Consider the following 21,754-nt stretch of genomic DNA (forward strand, 5'->3'; position numbering starts at 1 on the left):
TGTGGACAAAGGACAAAGGAAATTTGGATCCCCTTCAATCTTGGTGATTCCCCCCTCGAAATCATGAAACTTCCTCGGTGATGGTTCGATTTATGAAAGGCGTGCTTGACGACATTTTTACCAGGGCACGGTGAGGCCATACCATGGCACCACACCAGGCGTCATGTTTCCAAGAATGTATTTCATTTTTGTATAGTTGTTAACCCAGTAAATGACACGTTGATGGTTGACTATTGCAACACATTTCCTTGAAATATCTGCCCATTCCTTGTAAAAGGCATGAGAATGTACTAAATAGCACGAGCATGGTTTTCCAGACCGTTCTTGTGCACCTTTTCATGCACCGGTTGTTCGAATTTGAATTATGTGCATAATTAATGCCTAGAATATAAACATAATCCCCTATATATGGTAAATGAGTTCGAAAAAAGTCAAATTTGAACATGTTGCATTTGAGGCGGTATGTTGATCATTGGAAAAAAACTGAATGACAAACTATGACGGAAATTTGGATTCCCCTTCAATCTTGGTGATTTCCCTCTCGAAAGCATTGAACTTCCTTGGTGATGGCTCGATTTATGAAGGGCGTGCATGACGACATAAATAAAACCTTCTCAGATTTTAACCAGGGCACAGTGAGGCCATACCATGGCACCATGCTAGGCGTCATGTTTTTCAAGCGCATATTTCATTGTTCTATAGTTTATAACCCAGTAAATGACGCGTTTGTGGTTGACTATTGCCACACATTCCATTGAAATCGCTGCCCATTCCTTGTAAAAGGCTTGAGAAATTACTAAATACCATGAGTATGGTTTTTCCAGACCGTTCTTGTGCACCTTTTCAAGCACCAATTGTTTGAATTTTAATTATGTGCATTAATGCCTACAAAATGCACATAATCCCCTAAATATTGTAAATGAACCCGGAAAAGTGTCAAATTTGAACACGGTGATTAGCAGGGTTTATGTTCATCATAGAAAAAAACTCATGGATGAAGGACAAAGGAAATTTGGATTCCCATTCAATCTCGGTGATTTATTATCGCACACGATTCATCTCCATCGCCTCTGCGAACTGTGTGTGTTCACTCACACATGCAAAAGGAAAAAAGAAAACCCTCGCCCACCTCGTCCCCACTCACTCGCCGCGGACTCCTCCGCAACTCTGCACCCTAAGCTCGAGAACTGTTAGCGGTGGGTGTAGGTCACGCTGCAAACGGCACGAGATTTCGCCCCTACCGCTTTCCGCCGCCTATCTGCACCAACATTCTAGACTCTGGTCGATTGGGGTTTTCCGCGGATTGGGCCGGGGATTTTTCTCATGGAGAAGGTAATCAACTTAGCAAAATATTCACTCATCTCTTATCGCAGTCCGTCCGTCGCTGTTAATCAACCGGCGAAAATCGCCGTGGAATCATTTTTGTTCTAGCCGATTCGTGGGTGTTCATTCATGTGTCCACAGTGCGAGCACAAATCGGGCAACTTTTGTCATGGCCGGTCGAAAACGAAGTTCTATCTCACCATTCCGGATGACTGCACGGAGCGCTTGGTATGTTCAATATCAACCTACCACGGTCGGCATGGCCTAAATTTGTGAACATATATCGCATGTTGCTACATTATCTATATATTTGCATCAAATCTTTGTTACATTATCTATTTTAATTCTATATTTTTGTACTTTGCTTTCATCTATATATTGATCTGTTCTATTAGTTACTCCCATATTTGCATCTTGCTCTGTTATTTCAATATATCTAATTTACTATCTTAATTTTCATTTCAAGCAGCACATCCCTTGCTTTGCAAGAACAAGAGTAGAAGGAAATCTTGGGCTTTACTTTGTTGATGACTCCCAGGATGTCATATTGACAATGCATCATGGATTTACAATGAAGGTTAGCGTAAAACTTGATAAAGATGGTCACTCCTATTTTAATGCGGACCTTTGGAGAAAATGTCTAAGTGTTATGAACTGAAAGCTGGCAATAAAATTCTAGTGCATGCACCACAGCCTGGTCTAATTAACATGGATGTTTACTTCCCCAATGTCATCAGCCGATCAAAGTCTGATCGAGGTTAGTGTCATTTTAACTTTCTCCATGCTGTCATATTACTTAGCAAAATCGGGGTATTTGTTCTGACTAATTGATCACTATTTAAGCAACCAATTGTGATATCATATTCTGACTCCGTTCCTAGGCAGTAACAAATTCTATTTACCAATTTATGCGCACTGTATATTCTTCTGCCATGTTCTGAATAAATAATACCTTTCCACCTTTTAATCAGGATATGTTGGATGCATAGTGAACGATCTGTATGTTACTAAACGTACCAAATTTCACTGGAAGCACTTGAAGCATGTCATAAACTTTGTTGATAATCTGACAGAGATAGCACAGCGTATGAACACTGGATTTTGGATGGGATTAATTAGTCCAATGGTGCACACACTGAACAAGACCAATTGTGTGCACAAAACGCTGGTAAAAAGTCTTATTTTAATGTTGATGCTCATAAACTATATATATCTTCAACGATATGTTACAATTGGTTTTTATTCTATATGTCAACATAAATTGCCCCCTGTAGTAGTTCCTGGATCGATTTCCCGGCGTGGTCGAATTGCACTTGTGCCTGCTAATAACACCAAAGTGATTGCAAGGTACTGCATTTCCCGATGAAATGAAACCATTCAAATTAACAAGTTCTCGCTTCTCGTGGCAATGCATCCATATTGGAAAATTGGAGACAATGTTCTACTCATGTTCTACCAAGGCACAGGAGGGCTCTTCCTTTTCATTGACGAGGTGCCAAGTCGTCGTGATCAAGCTGCTTCCAGTGGATAGTTGTGGTTGTTGGCCCTCAGGCTCTTAAAATGTGCTAGCTGTTACTATATATGTTAAGTATGTAGATATGGACCATATGGTTGTTGGCCCTTAGCCGCTTTAAAATGTGATAGTTGTTACTATGTTAAGTATGTAGATATGGACCATATGGTTGTCAAAAATGTGTTACAAAGATCCTCCTTTTGTCGAATAGTGAACCACTATATATATGTTAATGAAATGTTGTTACCCAAGTTTATAAATTTTCATGGAAAGTATTAGTATCGTACACAGTTCATTGAGTTTAAGCGTGTGCCCGATGTCCAAAAGGCATTTGCATATTAGCTGTCCATATCGCAAATTCACACACATGTTAACATAAGGAAACATATGTGGAACATACTAATCATCGCACATGAGTACTCGCAGACGCATCATGTGCGATACCCCTAACCACCGTAAGCAACTAGTTTGCATTTTTCAAAGTTTTTGTACACACAGAATAGCACACGAACTAACTGTATTGACCATATGTGTTGTAGTTTCTCATCGCAAATAGTTCATTCGAGTCAGCTGTTTGCCATGTATCACACACATCTTGTTTACACGACTCATTTGTGTTCTTTTGGCTCATCGCAAACAATTCATCCATGTGAACTATATGCCGCATATCACACACATCTTGTTAAGTTGAACCGTTTCTATTGTGTTCCCTAATCGAAAACAGTTCGTCTGAGTGAACCGTATGCCGTATATTGCACACACAATGATATGGCTGCCCGTTTCTATTGTTCTACCTCATCACAAACAGTTCGAATGGATTAACCATGTGTCCTGCATCACACACACATTGATACGGCTGCCCGTTTCTGTTGTTCTGCCTCATCACAAACAATTGGAATGGATTAACCATGTGCCCTGCATCGCACACGCAACTAAAATCTGAACCATATTTGATGGCTCTGCCATCGAAAACGTTTTACACCTTTTTGATGGGTTTTTACACCACCATTTTCGATTATTGCGTCGCACACAGTTTCGGCAAAGGGTCTCTGATCGTAGTGTCGCGTTAGCAGTATCCTATAGTAGTGAACACCCACGTAAATCTTGAAAAATCATCGACTATGATTAGACCAAATGAGTTTCCATCGAGACTTTTATAGGCATTGGGACCAAAGATATCCATATGAAGTAGCTCGAGCGGTCTCCTCATGGTCATGATGTTCTTCACGGGGTGGCTTCCTCCAACTTGTTTTCCTGCTTGACAAGCACTGCACAATCTATCCTTGTCAAATATAACATCTTTTACTCCAAGGATATGATCACCTTTAGTAAGCTTACCAAGATTTCGCATGCCCACATGACCTAACCTTCTATGCCACAACCAACCTTTAGAAGATATAGCAATTAAGCAAGTTCTAGGTTGAGCCTTTTTAGTGAAATCAACAATGTATAGATCACCTCTACGTATACCAGTAAAGACCATTTTCTGATTATCTGTATGAAACAATTGGCAATCTACTTCAGTAAATAGGACATTGAAACCAAAGTCAGCAAGTCTAGATAGAATAAGTAAATTATAGCCAAGGGATTCAACGAGCATAACATTTTGTATGGAGCTATCATGTGAGATGGCCACCTTACCAAGGCCAACCACCTTACCCTTTGAGTTATCACCAAAGGTGACATACTTTCGAGGGCCGTTGTTTTCAGCAAGCTCACGAAACATATCCTTGTCTCCGGTCATGTGATCAGTACATCCACTATAAGGAACCCATTCCTTTCCTCCAGCCATTCAGCCGAGAAGATTAGCCATAAGACCAAAGTGTCTCATAGACTCATCGAGATCAAAGTCACTATCATCATACTCATCATAGTATCCATGTTCAACATCGTCTTGTGATTGATCAATTCCTAGAGAGAGTGATTCATTAGATAAATGATCATCACAATGTTCATCTTTATGAATTCTAATGGCTTCAGAGATGATATTGCTAATGATTCCTACATCTCCTTTGCGCGCATGAGGTTACTAAGCTCAAATAGACAATCACCAAACTTAGGATCATTGGAATTCATCTTACTCAAAGCAATATACTTGTGAAGAATCTCATCTATGTTTTGCAAGGACTAGTTTGGGAATCGTTCCTCAAGAAATCTCCATATAGTGTAAGCACAATCAAGAGTAGGTAAGCAACCAAACAAATTTCTAGGAAAACCTCTAGTAATAAGATTGACAGTTCTAAGGTTGCGGATCATGTCAATAGACTCATCAAGGGTAGGATGCAAAGGATCAACAAGGGGCGCACAAGGGCTAGTAATGTACTTTTTCAAGTGATATTCATTGAAAATCTCAAGCATCTCATTTTTCCACTCATGAAAGAACTCTCGATCAAGTATAGGCACTCTACGTGTAAGATTCCCCAACGTAGACTCATCCATCTTCCTCCAATGGTAATTAAACAAAAGCAATGGAGACCAATGCTCTGATACCAATGGAAAGGATCGAGAAGAGGTGTCTAGAGGGGGTGATTAGACCCTCAACATAGAAAAGTAGCATTTTAATTTCTTCAAGTTTAGGTGGAGTTTTAGCATAGGTTTAAACATTCACAATACATTTCAAGCAAGCATGGCAAGAGTATATGAGCAGTGGAATGTAAAGCATGCAAGTTGCAAGAAAGTAAAGGGATGGGATTGGAGTGTGCAAACGCAATTGGAGACACGGAGATTTTTGGCGTGGTTCCGATACGTGGTGCTATCGTACATCCATGTTGATGGAGACTTCAACCCACGAAGGGTAACGGTTGCGCGAGTCCACGGAGGGCTCAACCCACGAAGGGTCCACAAAGAAGCAACCGTGTCTATCCCACCATGGCCATCACCCAGGAAGGACTTACCTCACTTGGGTAGATCTTCACGAAGTAGGCGATCCCCTTGCCCATACAAACTCCTTGGTTTAACTTCACAATCTTGACGGAGGCTCCCAAGTGACACCTAACCAATTTAGGAGACACCACTCTCCAAAAGGTAATAGATTGTGTGTTGATGATGAATTCCTTGCTCCTATGCTTCAAATGATAGTCTCCCCAACACTCAAATCTCTCTCAGAGATTTGGATTTGGTGGAAAGATGATTTGAGTGGAAAGCAACTTGGGAAAGGCTAGAGATCAAGATTCTTGTGGTTGGATTGGAATATCTTGGTCTCAACACATGAGTAGGTGGTTCTCTCTCAGAAAATGAATGTTGGAAGTGTAGGCACGTTCTGATGGCTCTCTCCATGCATGAAGGATGGGTGGAGGGGTGTATATAGCCTCCACACAAAATCTAGCCATTACACACAATTCACCAAACTCGGCGGGACCGAATCGAGAAACTCGGTCAGACCGATTTGGTTCAAAATGTGAAGGTTAGAGTTTTCAGTGGGGCCGATATGATCAATTCATTGGGACCGATGTGCTAGGGTTAGGGTAAAACCTCAACTCAGTTTGACCGATTACACAAACTCGGTGACACCAATTTTGGTAATAAGCAAAACAGAGAGTTGGTCAAGCAAACTTGGTGGGACCGATTACATATTTCGGTGGGACCGAAATAATTGCAACAGGCAACAGAGAGTTTGCAAGCCCATCTCAGTGAGACCGAGATCCCATTCGTGAGATCGAACTGATTAGGGTTTCTGGCAGTGGCTATGTCAAGTGAACTCGGTGGCGCCGGATAGATCAAATCGGTGGGGCCGAGTTTGACTTTAGGTTTGGGACATATGTGGAAATGAGAAAGTGGTTGGGGGATTTGGAGCATATCACTAAGCACTTTGAGCAAGCAAGCCATTAAGCAACACCTCATCCCCTTTTAATAGTATTGGCTTTTCCTATGGACTCAATGTGATCTTGGATCATTAAATAGAAACTATAGAGTCTTGAGCTTTTGCCAATCCTAGTCCTTAGCTTCTTGAAGGGGTTCCACATCCTCTTGTCCATGCCACTCCACTGTTTAACTCATCTGAAATATACTAGATAAAAGTATTAGTCCAACAAGAGATATGTTGACATTAATTACCAAAATCACCCAGGGAGCACTTGTGCTTTCACAAAATTATGCTATGACTTGTTAGAATTGCTCTCTATGCTTCACTTAATTTGTTTAGAGCCTTGGAATTGCTCTAGTGCTTCACTTATATCTTTTTGAGCACGGTGTGCTGTGTTATCTTTGAAGAAATTCTCTCATGCTTCACTTAGATTAATTTCAGAGAAAGAAATATGATGCTCATGTTATTCACTGCTCATGTTACTCACTTATATTTGTTTGAGCTTATTAAAAGCAACATATGAAACTAGTTCCAAAGTGGTAGATATCCAAGGAGGATATAATAAAAACTTTCATGAAGATCATTGGACAAAATAAACTTGATTCTTTGTAATAGTTTTGAGATATGATGATAGTGATATGTGAGTCATGTTGATGAGTAATTATGCTTTAGTAAGAATATTGCTGTTAAGGTTTGTGATTCCCTATGCAAGCACGAAAGTCAATAGTTATGCAATGAAATTACATCCTACTTGTGGTGCATTATTCGGTGTTAGTTATGTTTAATGCTTGCTTATGAGTTTTTTCATTTCTTGGTTGGATGCTTCTAAATCTTTTTCTAGCCTTCATTTGCACTAAGTATGATCACTACTTGTGCATCCAATATCCTTTAAACCAGTTTTTTGCCACATGAGTCCACTATACGTACCTATATGCGGTATTCTTTTGCCGATCTAAGCAAATTTGTATGTGCCATCTCTAATTTTCAAAATAAATTTCTCTTTTGTGTGCTCGTACCGCTCATGAAACGGTAGGGGGTGGCTGATATATTTCCATGCTAGATATGTTATTCTCAAGATGAGTGTTTATTCACTTGTCATTGCATGAGAGTACGGCAAAGGTATTAGGGATGCCTAGTCCTGAAATGAAAAATGAATTTAATTTATGTTGTCAAATAATAAATTCCTTGGAAAGTGTTGGTATGGAAGGCACCCGTGGATACGGTTAGCCATGGAAAGTGAAAGTATGGTTGAAAAAGGAATAAACTTTATTTTTATGTTTGGGAACCGCCTATGATATATCTAGCATGGAAAGTATTGTGAACTACTCGATCGTTTTCGTTGACAGGAAAAGCATGCCACCCAAAATGGTTTATCTCTATCTTTTTCACTTTGAGCACCTCTACAAATCCCTACTTCCCTCTGCAAAGGTCCTTTCTATTTACTTTATACAATTTTATTTTTACTTGAGTCTCCATCTTCTCTTGTAAAGCACCAACTAAGGGGCACTATGATCATACTTGAGCATTGAGTGTAGCTAATATGCATGCGAGTGTGTTTGATGAATGGATCAATGATTGAGCATAATGGGCTAGGGATAACTTGCTTTAGTGTTGATATTTTGAAAGACATGGTTGCTTGTTGATATGCTTGAGTATTAAAGTCCTCATGTAAAAACGAGATTATTGCTTTGAACCATATAAAAGTCCAAATGTCCATGCTACAAAGAAAACAATATGTGATGAATATGTTAGGCAGCATTCCACATCAAAAATTCTGTTTTTATCATTTACCTACTCGAGGACGAGGAGGAAATAAGCTTGGGGATGCTGATACGTCTCCAACATGTCTATAATTTTTTATTGTTCCATGTTGTTATATTATCATTCTTGAATGTTTTACAATCATTTTATATCATTTTTTGGGACTAACCTATTGACATAGTGCCAAGTGCAAGTTGTTGTTTTCTGCTTGTTTTTTACATCGTAGGAAATCAATACCAAACGGAGTCCAAACACAGCAAAACTTTTTGCGGATTTTTTCTGGACCAGAAGACACCTGTTGAGGCAAGAAAGTACCTAAGGGGAGCTCTGAGGGGAGCACAACCCACAGGGCGCGCCAGGGGGCCCAGGCGCGCCTAGGTGGGTTGTGCCCACCTCGCTGGCCTTCCACACCGCCTCTTTGCTCTATAAATACCCCAATATTCCAGAAAGCCTAGGGGAGTTGACGAAAATCAGTTTCTGCCGCCGCAAGTTCCAGAACCAGCAGATCCAATCTAGACACCATCACGGAGGGGTTCATCATCCTCATTGGTGCCTCTCCGATGATGCGTGAGTAGTTTATTGTAGACCTACGGGTCCGTAGTTAGTAGCTAGATGGCTTCCTCTCTCTCTTTTGATTCTGAATACAATGGTCTCTTGGAGATCTATTTGGTGTAACTCTATTTGCGGTGTGTTTGTTGGGATCTGATGAACTTTGAGTTTATGATCAGATCTATGTTTTTATCCATGAAAGTTATTTGAGTCTTTTGATCTCTTATATGCATGATTACTTATAGCCTCGTATTTCTTCTTCGAATCTTTGGTTTAGTTAGGCCAACTAGATTGATTTTTCTTGCCATGGGAAGAGGTGCATTGTGATGGGTTCGATCTTACGGTGCTTGATCCCATTGATAGAAGGGGAACCGACACATATGTATCGTTGCTATTAAGGATAACAAGATGAGGTCTATTTCTACATAAATAGATCTTGTCCACATCATGTCATCATTCTTATTGCATTACTCCGTTTCTCCATGAACTTAATACACTAGATGCATGCTGGATAGCAGTCGATGTGTGGAGTAATACTAGTAGATGCAGGCAGGAGTCTGTCTAATAATCTTGGATGTGATGCCTATATAATGATCATTGCCTGGATATCGTCATGATTATTTGAAGTTCTATCAATTGCCCAACAGTAATTTGTTTACCTGCCGTATGCTATTTTTCTCGAGAGAAGCCACTAGTGAAATCTACGCCCCCGGGTCTCTTCTTTATTATTTGCCTTCGCGATCTATTTTTATTTGCTTTTATTTCCAGATCTATTAATCCAAAAATACAAAAATACCTTGCTGCAATTTTTATTTATTTATTGTCTGGCATTCCCGCGAGATCTATTTATCCAATCTAGTACAATTTTACCTATCTTTTTACCCGTGAGGGATTGACAACCCCTATCTTACGTCGGGTTGCAAGTATTTGTTCTTCATGTGCAGGAGCTGTTTACGTGGTGTTGCGTGGTTCTCCTACTGATTCAATAACCTTGGTCTCATCACTGAGGGAAATACCTACCGTAGCTGTGCTGCATCATCCCTTGCTCTTTGGGGAAATACCGACGTAGTTCAAGCCGGATCAGGGAGGTACCAAATTAATCCAGGAGCGGATCACTGGACAGCGGTAAAGAATATCCTAAAGTACCTGAAAAGGACCAAGGATATGTTTCTCGGTTATGGAGGTGATAAAGAGTTCGTCGTAAAGGGTTACATCAATGCAAGCTTTGACACTGATACAAATGACTCTGAGTAGCAATTAGCTAGAGTAGCTCCATGTAGAGCACTGTAGACATAGAAATTTGCAAAATACATACAGACCTGAATGTGGTAGAATGACTAAACCTCTCTCACAAGCAAAACATGATCACTCCTTAGAACTCACTGGGTGTTAATCACATGGCGATGTGAACTAGATTATTGACTCTAGTGCAAGTGGGAGATTGTTGGAAATATGCCCTAGAGGCAATAATAAAGTGGCTATTATTACATTTCCTTAATCATGATAAATGTTTATTATTCATGCTAGAATTGTATTGACCGGAAACTTAAATACATGTGTGGATACATAAACAAATACCGTGTCCCTAGTAAGCCTCTACTAGACTAGGTCGTTGATAAAGACATGGTTAAGGTTTCCTAACCATAGATATGTGTTGTCACTTGACAACGGGATCACATCATTAGGAAAATGATGTGATGGACAAGCCCATCCATTAGATTAGCATATGATCGTTTAGTTTATTGCTACAGCTTTCTTAATGTCAAATACATATTCCTTCGACCATGAGATCATGCAACTCCCGGATATCGAACGTCACAACTTAAATGGGTGATCATAAAGATGCTCTACAGGTATCTCCGAAGGTGTCTGTTGAGTTGGCATGGATCAAGATTGGTATTTATCACTCCGTGTATCGGAGAGGCATCTCCGGGCCCTCTTAGTAATACAACATCACAAGAAGCTTACAAGCAAAGTGACTAAGGAGTTAGTTATGAGATGATTGAGGGAGTCCTGGATTAGGGGGTCCTCGGGTGTCCGGGCAATTTGATATGGGCCGGACTGATGGGCCGTGAAGATACAAGCTGAAGACTTTCCCCTGTGTCCGGGTAGGACTCCCCTATGCGTGGATGGCAAGATTGGTGTCCGGATATGTTATTTCCTCCCCTTACCAACCGACTCTGTAGAACCCTTGGCCCTTCTGGCGTGTATATAAACCGGAAGGTTTAGTCCATAGAGGCTATAAGAATTCTCATAGGCTAGACAGCTATGGTTTAGCCATTACGATCTCGAGGTAGATCAACTCTTGTAACCCCTATACTCATCAAATACAATCAAGCATAACTTTGGGTTTTACCTCCATTAAGAGGCCCAAACCTTGGTAAACATTGTGTCCCACTTGTCCCTTGTTACCATTAATCCTCAGACGCACAGTTCGGGACCCCCTACCCGAGATCTGCCGGTTTTGACACCGACATTGGTGCTTCCATTGAGGGTTCCACTGTGTCGTCAGCAGAAGGATTGATGGCTCAGCTTGTCATCGATGACGATGCTTTTTTCGGGGAGACTTTTCTCCCAGGTTAACTCTTTGTGTTTGGCGGCTTCGCTCTGCGTGCCAATTCAACTGGTCACCTAAAGCAGATCGACAGCTATGCCCCTGGTCATCAGATCAGGTTTGGAAACTTGAATTACACCGCTGATATCCAAGGAGACTTGATCTTTGAAAGGTTCTCGGCCTCAGCTGCCCCTCCTCATCTACATGAAGGAAGCCCGTCGGATCCACCATCAGATTCCGCTCAAGGATCGACCCTCGTACCCGCCCTGGCCTTAAATCCAGAGCGGGCCACTCTATCCGAAGACGGGAGGATAAACCCCGCCGGACTCTCGCCTATTACGGAGCTATTTGTCGGAGACCCAGATGTGACCATGCTATCAGCGGGCCCGGAGTCCAACATGACCCTCCCTGTCATCGGGAAGCCGGACTCATCCCTGGATGTCAACTCCGAACTCTCGAGGCTTGTGTCTATCGAGCTCGGTCAAGTGGTGATTCCTGGACCCAGCTCCGCAGGTCCTCAGTCACCTGTGCAGCTTTCGCTCCAAAACGAGGCACTGGACCTAATGCAATCTCTCGCCATTACGGAAGTGTCACTTCCAAACTGTGCGCAGCCTAAACTAGGGATTGAGAGCGGGGAATTTTACGTCCCACCCACCACCCACTTAGTAGCCACTGTCGAGGACCTAACCGACATGCAAGACTACGCCTCTGAAGACATTGATGGTATGGACGACGATGCTAGAGCCGAACCAGGCCAAAACCCGCCTATCATCGGGCGTTGGACGACTACTTCTACTTACGACGTGTACATGGTGGATACGCCCAAGAAGAAGGACGACAATGGCACTCAAGATTCGATCAAGGAGAAGCCCGTCGAGGCACCATCAAAGCACCGATGTCAGCGGCGCCGCTCACGATCACGTCGGGAAAAGGAAAGTAATACCGGCACCGGAGATAACAACACTCCGGATAATGCCGATGAAAGGATCGAGAAGAGGTGTCTAGAGGGGGGGTGACTAGACCCTCAATAAAGAAAAATAGCAGTTTTTAATTTCTTCAAGTTAAGGTGGAGTTTTAGCACAAGTTTAAACATTCACAATACATTTCAAGTAAGCATGGCAAGAGTATATGAGCAGCGGAAAGTAAAGCATTCAAGTTGCAAGAAAGTAAAGGGATGGGATTGGAGTGTTCAGACGCAATTGGAGACGCGGAGAATTTTGGCGTGGTTCCGATAGGTGGTGCTATCGTACATCCATGTTGGTGGAGACTTCAACCCACGAAGGGTAACGGTTGCGTGAGTCCACGGAGGGATCCAACCACGAAGGGTCCACGAAGAAGCAACCTTGTCTATCCCACCATGGCCATCGCCCACGAAGGACTTGCCTCACTTTGGTAGATCTTCACGAAGTAGGCGATCTCCTTGCCCTTACAAACTCCTTGCTTCAACTCCACAATCTTGACAGAGGCTCCCAAGTGACACCTACCAATCTAGGAGACACCACTCTCCAAAAGGTAATAGATGGTGTGTTGATGATGAACTCCTTGCTCTTGTGCTTCAAATGATAGTCCCCCCAACACTCAACTCTCTCTCACAGATTTGGATATGGTGGAAAGATGATTTGAGAGGAAAGCAACTTGGGGAAGGCTAGAGATCAAGATTTTTGTGGTTGGATTGGAATGTCTTGGTCTCAACACATGAGTTGGTGGTTCTCTCTCAGAAAATGAATGATGGAAGTGTAGGCACATTCTGATGGCTCTCTCCACGAATGGAGGATGGGTGGAGGGGTATATATAGCCTCCACACAAAATCTAACCGTTACACACAATTTACCAAACTCGGTGGGGCCGAATAGTGAAACTCGGTCAGACCGATTCAGTTCAAAATGTGAACGTTAGGCTTTTTGGTGGGATCGACATGATCAACTCGGTGGGACCGATGTGCTAGGGTTAGGGTAAAACCTCAACTCGGTTTGACCGATTACATAAACTCGGCGAGACCAATTTTGCTAATGAGCAAACAGAGAGAGCAAACTCGGTGGGACCGACTGCATATTTCGGTGGGACCAAAATAATTGCAACAGGCAACAGAGAGTTTGCAAGCCCATCTCGGTGAGATCGAATTGATTAGGGTTTCTGGCAGTGGCTATGTCAAGTGAACTTGGTGGCGTCGGATAGATCAAATCGGTGGGGCCGAGTTTGACTTTAGGTTTAGGACATATGTGGAAATGAGAAAGTGGTTGAGGGCGTTGGAGCATATCACTAAGCACTTTGAGCAAGCAAGCCATTAAGTAACACCTCATCCCCTTTTAATAGTATCGGCTTTTCCTATGGACTCAATGTGGTCTCGGACCACTAAAATGGGAATGTAGAGTCTTGAGCTTTTGCCAATGTTTGTCCTTAGCATCTTGAAGGGGTTCCACATCCTCTTGTCCATGCCACTCCGCTGTTGAACTCATCTGAAATATACTAGATAAAAATATAGTCCAACAAGAGATATGTTGACACTAATTACCAAAATCACCTAGGGGGCACTTGTGCTTTAAATTTTCCCATTTTTGGGTAATTGATGACAACATACATCAAAGCTTTAGGTAAAGATATAAGGAATAGCAAGTAAAGCTTTGGAAAGACATGTAACATGCATAGGCTCCCCCTACATGTATGCAATCATGTAAATATGGAATGTAAGAGCATGTGAATGCATAAGTATGACAAAGCAAGCAATGAGTTACATGTATCTTGGCTATATGCATCAGAGCAAATGATTGAATGTAGGAAATGTACCTCCATGTTCATGATTGCTTCTTGCAAACAATATGTACAGTAGCAAGAAATCATCATGCACATGGATGTGATGCATATACTTACCTTGCGGTCTTGAGCTGGCTTTGGAATAGGTGAACCTGAGTAAACAAGGTTAGATAACGCACGAACACCTACTGGACAAAGCAATTTGAGAAACCACAAGAGTACCAAGATTGGGATGAGATGTAGAGAGTGAGTACTAGGTACTCTATTGGATATAGACATGTCCCCAAATAGTAAAGATATGCAATGAATTCGAAGATTTCCTTCCCTGAGATGTCTTTCTCCCCCTGAATCTTACATTGGATAATGGGAGAAGATAGGGCAAAAGAAAATCAGAGCAAAATCAATCATAACAAACATACTAACATGTCTTTCCCCTCTTGAATACATGTGACTTCTCTCCTCTATGGATAATAAGCATCTAGAGAAGCTTGAGGTGTGCATTCTCTCTTATGTGATAAGCTTTGATGTGCTCCCCCCTTTGAGATCAATTTCCAAAAATGGATCTTCTGGAGCATGAGTGAAGTAGGTTTGGTCCTTGAGTCTCATTACAAAGCAACATGTAATATAAGATGCTGGTAGAGAAAAAGAGTCATTGAGTGGAGCTGGAATAAATATGCAGGATGGAAGCTCAACATTGAAAGTGGTAACACCGAGTCTTTTTATTCGGTGGCACCGAGTTGTTTTTGGTTTAGCTGAAGGAAACAAACCGGTGAGGCCGAATTCAACACAAAGAGAAAACAATTGTCATCTCAGCTCACTAGGCAAATAAGATCTCACAAAGATTTGCAATGAATTGGATGCAGGCAATGCAGAACATGACAAGGAAAAGAAATCTAGATGAAGGTTTTTTATTAAAGGAAAAGGGAAACAAACATGCAAGAGACAAATGCAAGAACACAAGAAAACACTAGAGAACTTCATCTAGAATTGGTCGGCGACAAAGTCGCCTATGTTAGAGTATATTGACTGAGGAGTCAAGTGAGAACACTTGATCATAGGTCATACTCAAGGTTTAGCTCAAAATGGGGTTGCCATTTTTCGTTTAAGCATTTTGATGTATTCACATCTTGTTGAGCTGCTTTGATCCATGACTTGGGGTAAAGCTTCTCTAAGATGGAATAACATACCTTGGGTGGTGGTGTTGATCTTGATCATGTAGTTGAACTTGTGTGGGATGCTCAAGGTTGATGTAGCTCATCAAGAGTTGGGAGCACCACTTGTAGTTTGAGTTCATCTACCTACATGTGTTAGTCTTGCAAGGAAGAGCACTTGTGTATCCAAAATGACAAGCATGAAGTTTGATACCAATTGAAATTTGATATATAGAGATTGTCGAAGGATATGTTGAAACGATTTATGCTTCCTTGTCTTCAACCACCGATTTGTAGAGACTTGGTGATGTAGTGTTTGCTTAAGATGTGAGAGAGTTGCAATCTCATAGATTTAGATTCATCCAAGTACCTGCAAGGGTTAGATAGCATGCAAGGGTACAAGTAGATCCAAGACATATGATCATCATCATAGGAGAAATATCAAGGGTTAGTCAAAGGCTCATGCCCAGCATGTATCCAAATGGAGTTTCTACTCCAAGTTTGAAGCATCAATGATGTTCAATTCACCTCTCAAACGGCAAAATACTTTCTCATCAAGCGGTTTGGTGAATATATCCGCCAATTGCTTATTGGTACGAACATGCTTAAGATCAATGTCTCCTTTAGCAACATGATCTCGAATGAAATGATGACGAACTTCACTATGCTTAGTTCGAGAATGTTGCACGAGATTGTGAGCAATCTTCATAGCACTTTCATTGTCACAAAGCAATGGAACATGTTTCACATATATCCCATAATCTTTAAGAGTTTGGGTCATCCAAAGTAACTGAGCACAACATGAACCGGCGGCAATGTATTCCGCTTCGGCGGTCGATAAGGATACCGAGTTTTGTTTCTTGGAGGACCAAGACACAAGAGATCTACCAAGAAATTGACATGTACCCGAAGTGGACTTTCTATCAACCTTGTCACCGACATAGTCCGAGTCAAAGTAGCCAACAAGATCAAAAGAAACCTCTTAGGATACCAAATGCCAAAATTTGGTGTATGAATTAAGTGTCTCACTATCCTTTTCACAGCCTTAAGATGACATTCTTTGGGGGCCGCTTGATATCGTGCACACATGCACACACTTAGCATAATATCGGGATAGGAGGCACATAGATATAACAATGAACCAATCATAGAGCGGTAAACCTTTTGATCAACCGGTTTGCCATCCTTAGTCAAGTCAAGATGTCCACTAGTAGGCATAGGAGTTTTCATACCTTTGCTTTCTTGCATGTTGAACTTCTTGAATAAGTCCTTTGTATACTTTGTTTGAGACACAAAGGTACCTTCCTTAGATTGCTTGATTTGCAAACCAAGAAAGAACTTGAGTTCACACATCATAGACATCTCAAACTTCTTCGACATTAGCTTTCCAAACTTTTCACTAAAATGAGGGTTAGTCGAACCAAATATGATATCATCAACATAAATTAGGCACACAAATAATTCACCTTTAACCCTTTTAGTAAAAATAGTAGAATCAGTTTTTCCAATCTCAAAGCCTTTGTCAATAAGGAACTTGGTCAAGCATTTATACCATGCTCTAGGAGCTTGTTTAAGACCATAAAGAGCTTTGTAAAGTTTGTAAACGTGGTCGGGTTTCTTAGGATTAACAAAGCTGGGAGGTTGTTCAACATAAACTTCCTCCTCAATTTCACCATTTAGAAAAGCACTTTTAAGGTCCATTTGGTATAATGTGATATCATGATGAATGGCATAAGCAAGTAAGATGCGTATGGACTGAAGTCTAGCAACGGGGGATATGTCTCACCATAGTCCATACCTTCAACTTGAGTATATCCTTGGGTGACGAGACGTGCCTTGTTGCATACAACTTGTCCATCTTCATCTTGCTTATTCCGAAACACCCATTTGGTACCAATGATGTTGTGGTTGTTGTCGGGCTTCTCAACCAATGTCCACACTTGGTTCCTCTCAAAGTTGTGTAGCTCTTCGTGCATGGCATTTATCCAATCTGGATCTTCCAATGCTTCTTCAACTTCCTCGTTTTCTTCATCTTGGCTTGTCCCACTTGTGGATGCCTCCGAGTCAACTCTTGGTTCACCTTGTCGTGAGGCAGAAGCTTCCACTCGGACGGACCAGGTACTCTCCTTCACCTCCGTTGGGCGAATCTTGCCAATAGACAAGTCTTGGATTGCATCCGAAGGGTCTTTGTCTCCTACATCAATTGGCAATTTCTCTACTTGCGAGCCGTTAGATTCATCAAACTTCACATCTACCGTCTCTTCAACCTTTCGGGTGAAATTGTTGTAGACACGGTAAGTGTGAGAGTTTGAGCCATAACCGAGTAGGAAACCCTCATGAGATTTAGGAGCAAATTTAGAACGACGATGCTTATCAAGAATATAGCACTTTGATCCGAATACTCGAAAGTATCCAACTTGGGGTTTGTTACCAGTGAGAAGCTCGTATGCCGTCTTGCCGAGTAGCTTGTGAAGATATAGACGATTTGTTGCACGACAAGCTGTCTCAACCGCTTCCGCCCAAAAGCGTTTTGGCGTCTTGTACTCATCCAGCATCATTCTCGCCATCTCAATAAGAGTCTGGTTCTTCCTCTCAACAACTCCATTTTGTTGAGGCATGTACGTAGCTGAGAACTCATGTGAAATCCCTTCTTCATCAAGAAAGGTGTCCACATTTGCGTTCTTGAAGAACTTCGTTCCGTTGTCGCTGCGAACCTTCTTGATCTTCTCTTCAAATTGATTTTGGGGATTCCTAGCGAAGTTCTTGAAGATCTTTTGGACCTGTCATTTATCATCAAGAAAGAACACCCACATAAATCTTGAAAAATCATCGACTATGACTAAATGAAATGAGTTTCCACCAAGACTTTTATAGGCGTTTGGACCAAAGAGATCCATATGAAGTAGCTCGAGCGGTCTTCTCGTGGTCATGTGTTCTTCACGGGGTGGCTTCCTCCAACCTGTTTTCCTGCTTGACAAGCACTGCACAATCTATCCTTGTCAAATATAACGCCTTTTACTCCAAGGATATGATCACCTTTAATAAGCTTATCAAGATTTTGCATGCCCACATGACCTAACCTACTATGCCACAACCACCCTTTAGAAGATTTAGCAATTAAGAAAGTTCTAGGTTGAGCCGTTTTTGTGAAATCAACAATGTATAGATCACCTCTACGTATACCGGTAAAGACCATTTTATGATTATCTCTTCGAAACACTTGGCAATCTACTTCAGTAAATAGGACATTGAATCCAAAGTCAGCTAGTCTAGATACGAAAAGTAAATTATAGCCAAGAGATTCAACGAGCATAACATTTTGGATGGAGCTATCATGTGAGATGGCCACCTTACTGATACGTCTCCAACGTATCTATAATTTATGAAGTATTCATGCTATTATATATTCTGTTTTGGATGTTTAGTGGGCTTTATTATACACTTTTATATTATTTTCGGGACTAACCTATTAACCGGAGGCCCAGCCCAAATTGCCGTTTTCTTGCCTATTTCAGTGTTTCGAAGAAAAGGAATATCAAACGGAGTCCAAACGGAATGAAACCTTCGGGACAGTTATTTTTGGAACGGAAGCAATCCAGGAGACTTGGAGTAGACGTTAGGGAAGCTTCGAGGAAGCCAGGAGGCAGGGAGGCGCGCCCCCACCCTCGTGGGCCCCTCGTGGCTCCCCTGACCGACTTCTTTCGCCTATATATATCCATATACCCTAAAAACATCGGAGAACACAATAGATCGGAAGTTCCGCCACCGCAAGCCTTTGTAGCCACGAAAAACCAATCGAGACCCTGTTCCGGCACCCTGCCGGAGGGGGGATCCCTCACCGGTGGCCACCTTCATCATCCCGGTGCTCTCCATGACGAGGAGGGAGTAGTTCACCCTCGGGGCTGAGGGTATGTACCAGTAGCTATGTGTTTGATCTCTCTCTCTCTCTCTCTCTCTCTCTCTCTCTCTCTTGTGTTCTTGACTCGGCACGATCTTGATGTATCGGGAGCTTTGCTATTATAGTTGGATCTTATGATGTTTCTCCCCCTCTACTCTCTTGTAATGGATTGAGTTTTCCCTTTGAAGTTATCTTATTGGATTGAGTCTTTAAGGATTTGAGAACACTTGATGTATGTCTTGCATGTGCTTATCTGTGGTGACAATGGGATATCACGTGATCCACTTCATGTATGTTTTGGTGATCAACTTGCGGGTTCCGCTTGTGAACTTATGCATAGGGGTTGGCACACGTTTTCGTCTTGACTCTTCGGTAGAAACTTTGGGGCACTCTTTGAAGTACTTTGTGTTGGTTGAATAGATGAATCTGAGATTGTGTGATGCATGTCGTATAATCATACCCACGGATACTTGAGGCGACATTGGAGTATCTAGGTGACATTAGGGTTTTGGTTGATTTGTGTCTTAAGGTGTTATTCTAGTACGAACTCTATGATAGATCGAACGGAAAGAATAGCTTCGTGTTATTTTACTACGGACTCTTGAATAGATCGATCAGGAAGGATAACTTTGAGGTGGTTTCGTACCCTACCATAATCTCTTCGTTTGTTCTCCACTATTAGTGGCTTTGGAGTGACTCTTTGTTGCATGTTGAGGGATATTTTTATGATCCAATTATGTTATTATTGTTGAGATAACTTGCACTAGTGAAAGTATGAACCCTAGGCCTTGTTTCAACGCATTGCAATACCGTTTACGCTCACGTTTATCATTAGTTACCTTGTTGTTTTTATATTTTCAGATTACAAAAACCTATATCTACTATCCATATTGCAATTGTATCACCATCTCTTCGCCGAACTAGTGCACCTATACAATTTACCATTGTATTGGGTGTGTTGGGGACACAAGAGACTCTTTGTTATTTGGTTGCAGGGTTGTTTGAGAGAGACCATCTTCATCCTACGCCTCCCACAGATTGATAAACCTTAGGTCATCCACTCGAGGGCAATTTGCTACTGTCCTACAAACCTCTGCACTTGGAGGCCCAACAACGTCTACAAGAAGAAGGTTGTGTAGTAGACATCAAGCTCTTTTCTGGCGCCGTTGCCAGGGAGGTGAGTGCTTTAAGGTATATCTTTAGATCTTGCAATCGAATCTTTTAGTTTCTTGTTTTATCACTAGTTTAGTTTATAAAAGAAAATTACAAGAAAATGGAATTGAGTTTGCCTCATACGCTTCATCTTTTTAATATCTTTCGTGAGAATGATGGAATGGAAAATTGTGATCAATTGCTAGAAGAAGAAGTCTATAAAATGTTTGGCACTAAATCTTTGAATGATGAGCATGATTGCAATGTTGTTAGTATGAACTCTTTGAATATCCATAGTACTAATGATGATTGCATTAGTCATGATGAAAATGTCTCTTATAAGCATGTCAACTTTTGTGGAGTGCATAGAGTTTGCAAGTACACACCAAATAGGGAAGATAGATTTTGCAAGAGGCATAAGTATTTAGAAACTAAATGGGTGCAAGAGAGGCTAGATGTTTGTGCTGAAAATTTAAAATTTCTTCACCATACTTGTGAACTTTGCAATGAACATGGTCATTTAAATATCAAATGCAAATTGTTTCATGATCGAATCGTGTCCAAAAATTGTGATGACTTGATTTCCCTTGCACATCATAATGAACTTAGTTTGCTTTTGGGTTATGAAGAAATGAAACATAAAACTAAGCATATTCCAGAATATAACCTTGCGAAATTCCTCGATATTGATCTAGAAGAAATTTATATGTATTGTGCGGTGAATTGCATTGAAAATCCTTATATTGCCAATTACATAAAGAAAAGAAAACAAATAGAAGATGAAGATAATACTAACGAAAGGGAAGAGACTTCCCAATATTCTCCTATTATTTCTTATGATGAATCAGGTAACGAGGAGAAGCCTTCTATTCAACCAATCTCATTAATAAGGAGCTCCAAAAAGATGATTGAACCCACACATGATGTGAATAAGAAAAAGAAAAGACGGAGAAGCAAAGGTATAAAGGTATCTCTCCCAAATGATGTTGCTCCTATTACCAATTGTGATGATGATAATTGCTATACTATTGGTGCTATCCATACTATTAATGATGAGAGTAATTATGCTTATGATATGAAAAGGCCCAAGCTTGGGGATGCTATGTTTGATGAAGATGATGTTTTTGAGAATATATTTGCTGCAATTAATGTTTGTCCCAAGCTTGGGGATGCTACGTTTAATGAAGATGATATTTTTAGTCTCCCAAGTTTTGATATGCAAATTTATAATGATGATAGCATGCCTCCTATTTATGATGATTATATTGATGAAAGTGGGTTTGGAAGAGTGTCAACTTTA

Source organism: Triticum aestivum, chromosome 6D (genome assembly GCF_018294505.1).
Source record: "Triticum aestivum cultivar Chinese Spring chromosome 6D, IWGSC CS RefSeq v2.1, whole genome shotgun sequence".
Lineage (NCBI taxonomy): Eukaryota > Viridiplantae > Streptophyta > Magnoliopsida > Poales > Poaceae > Triticum > Triticum aestivum.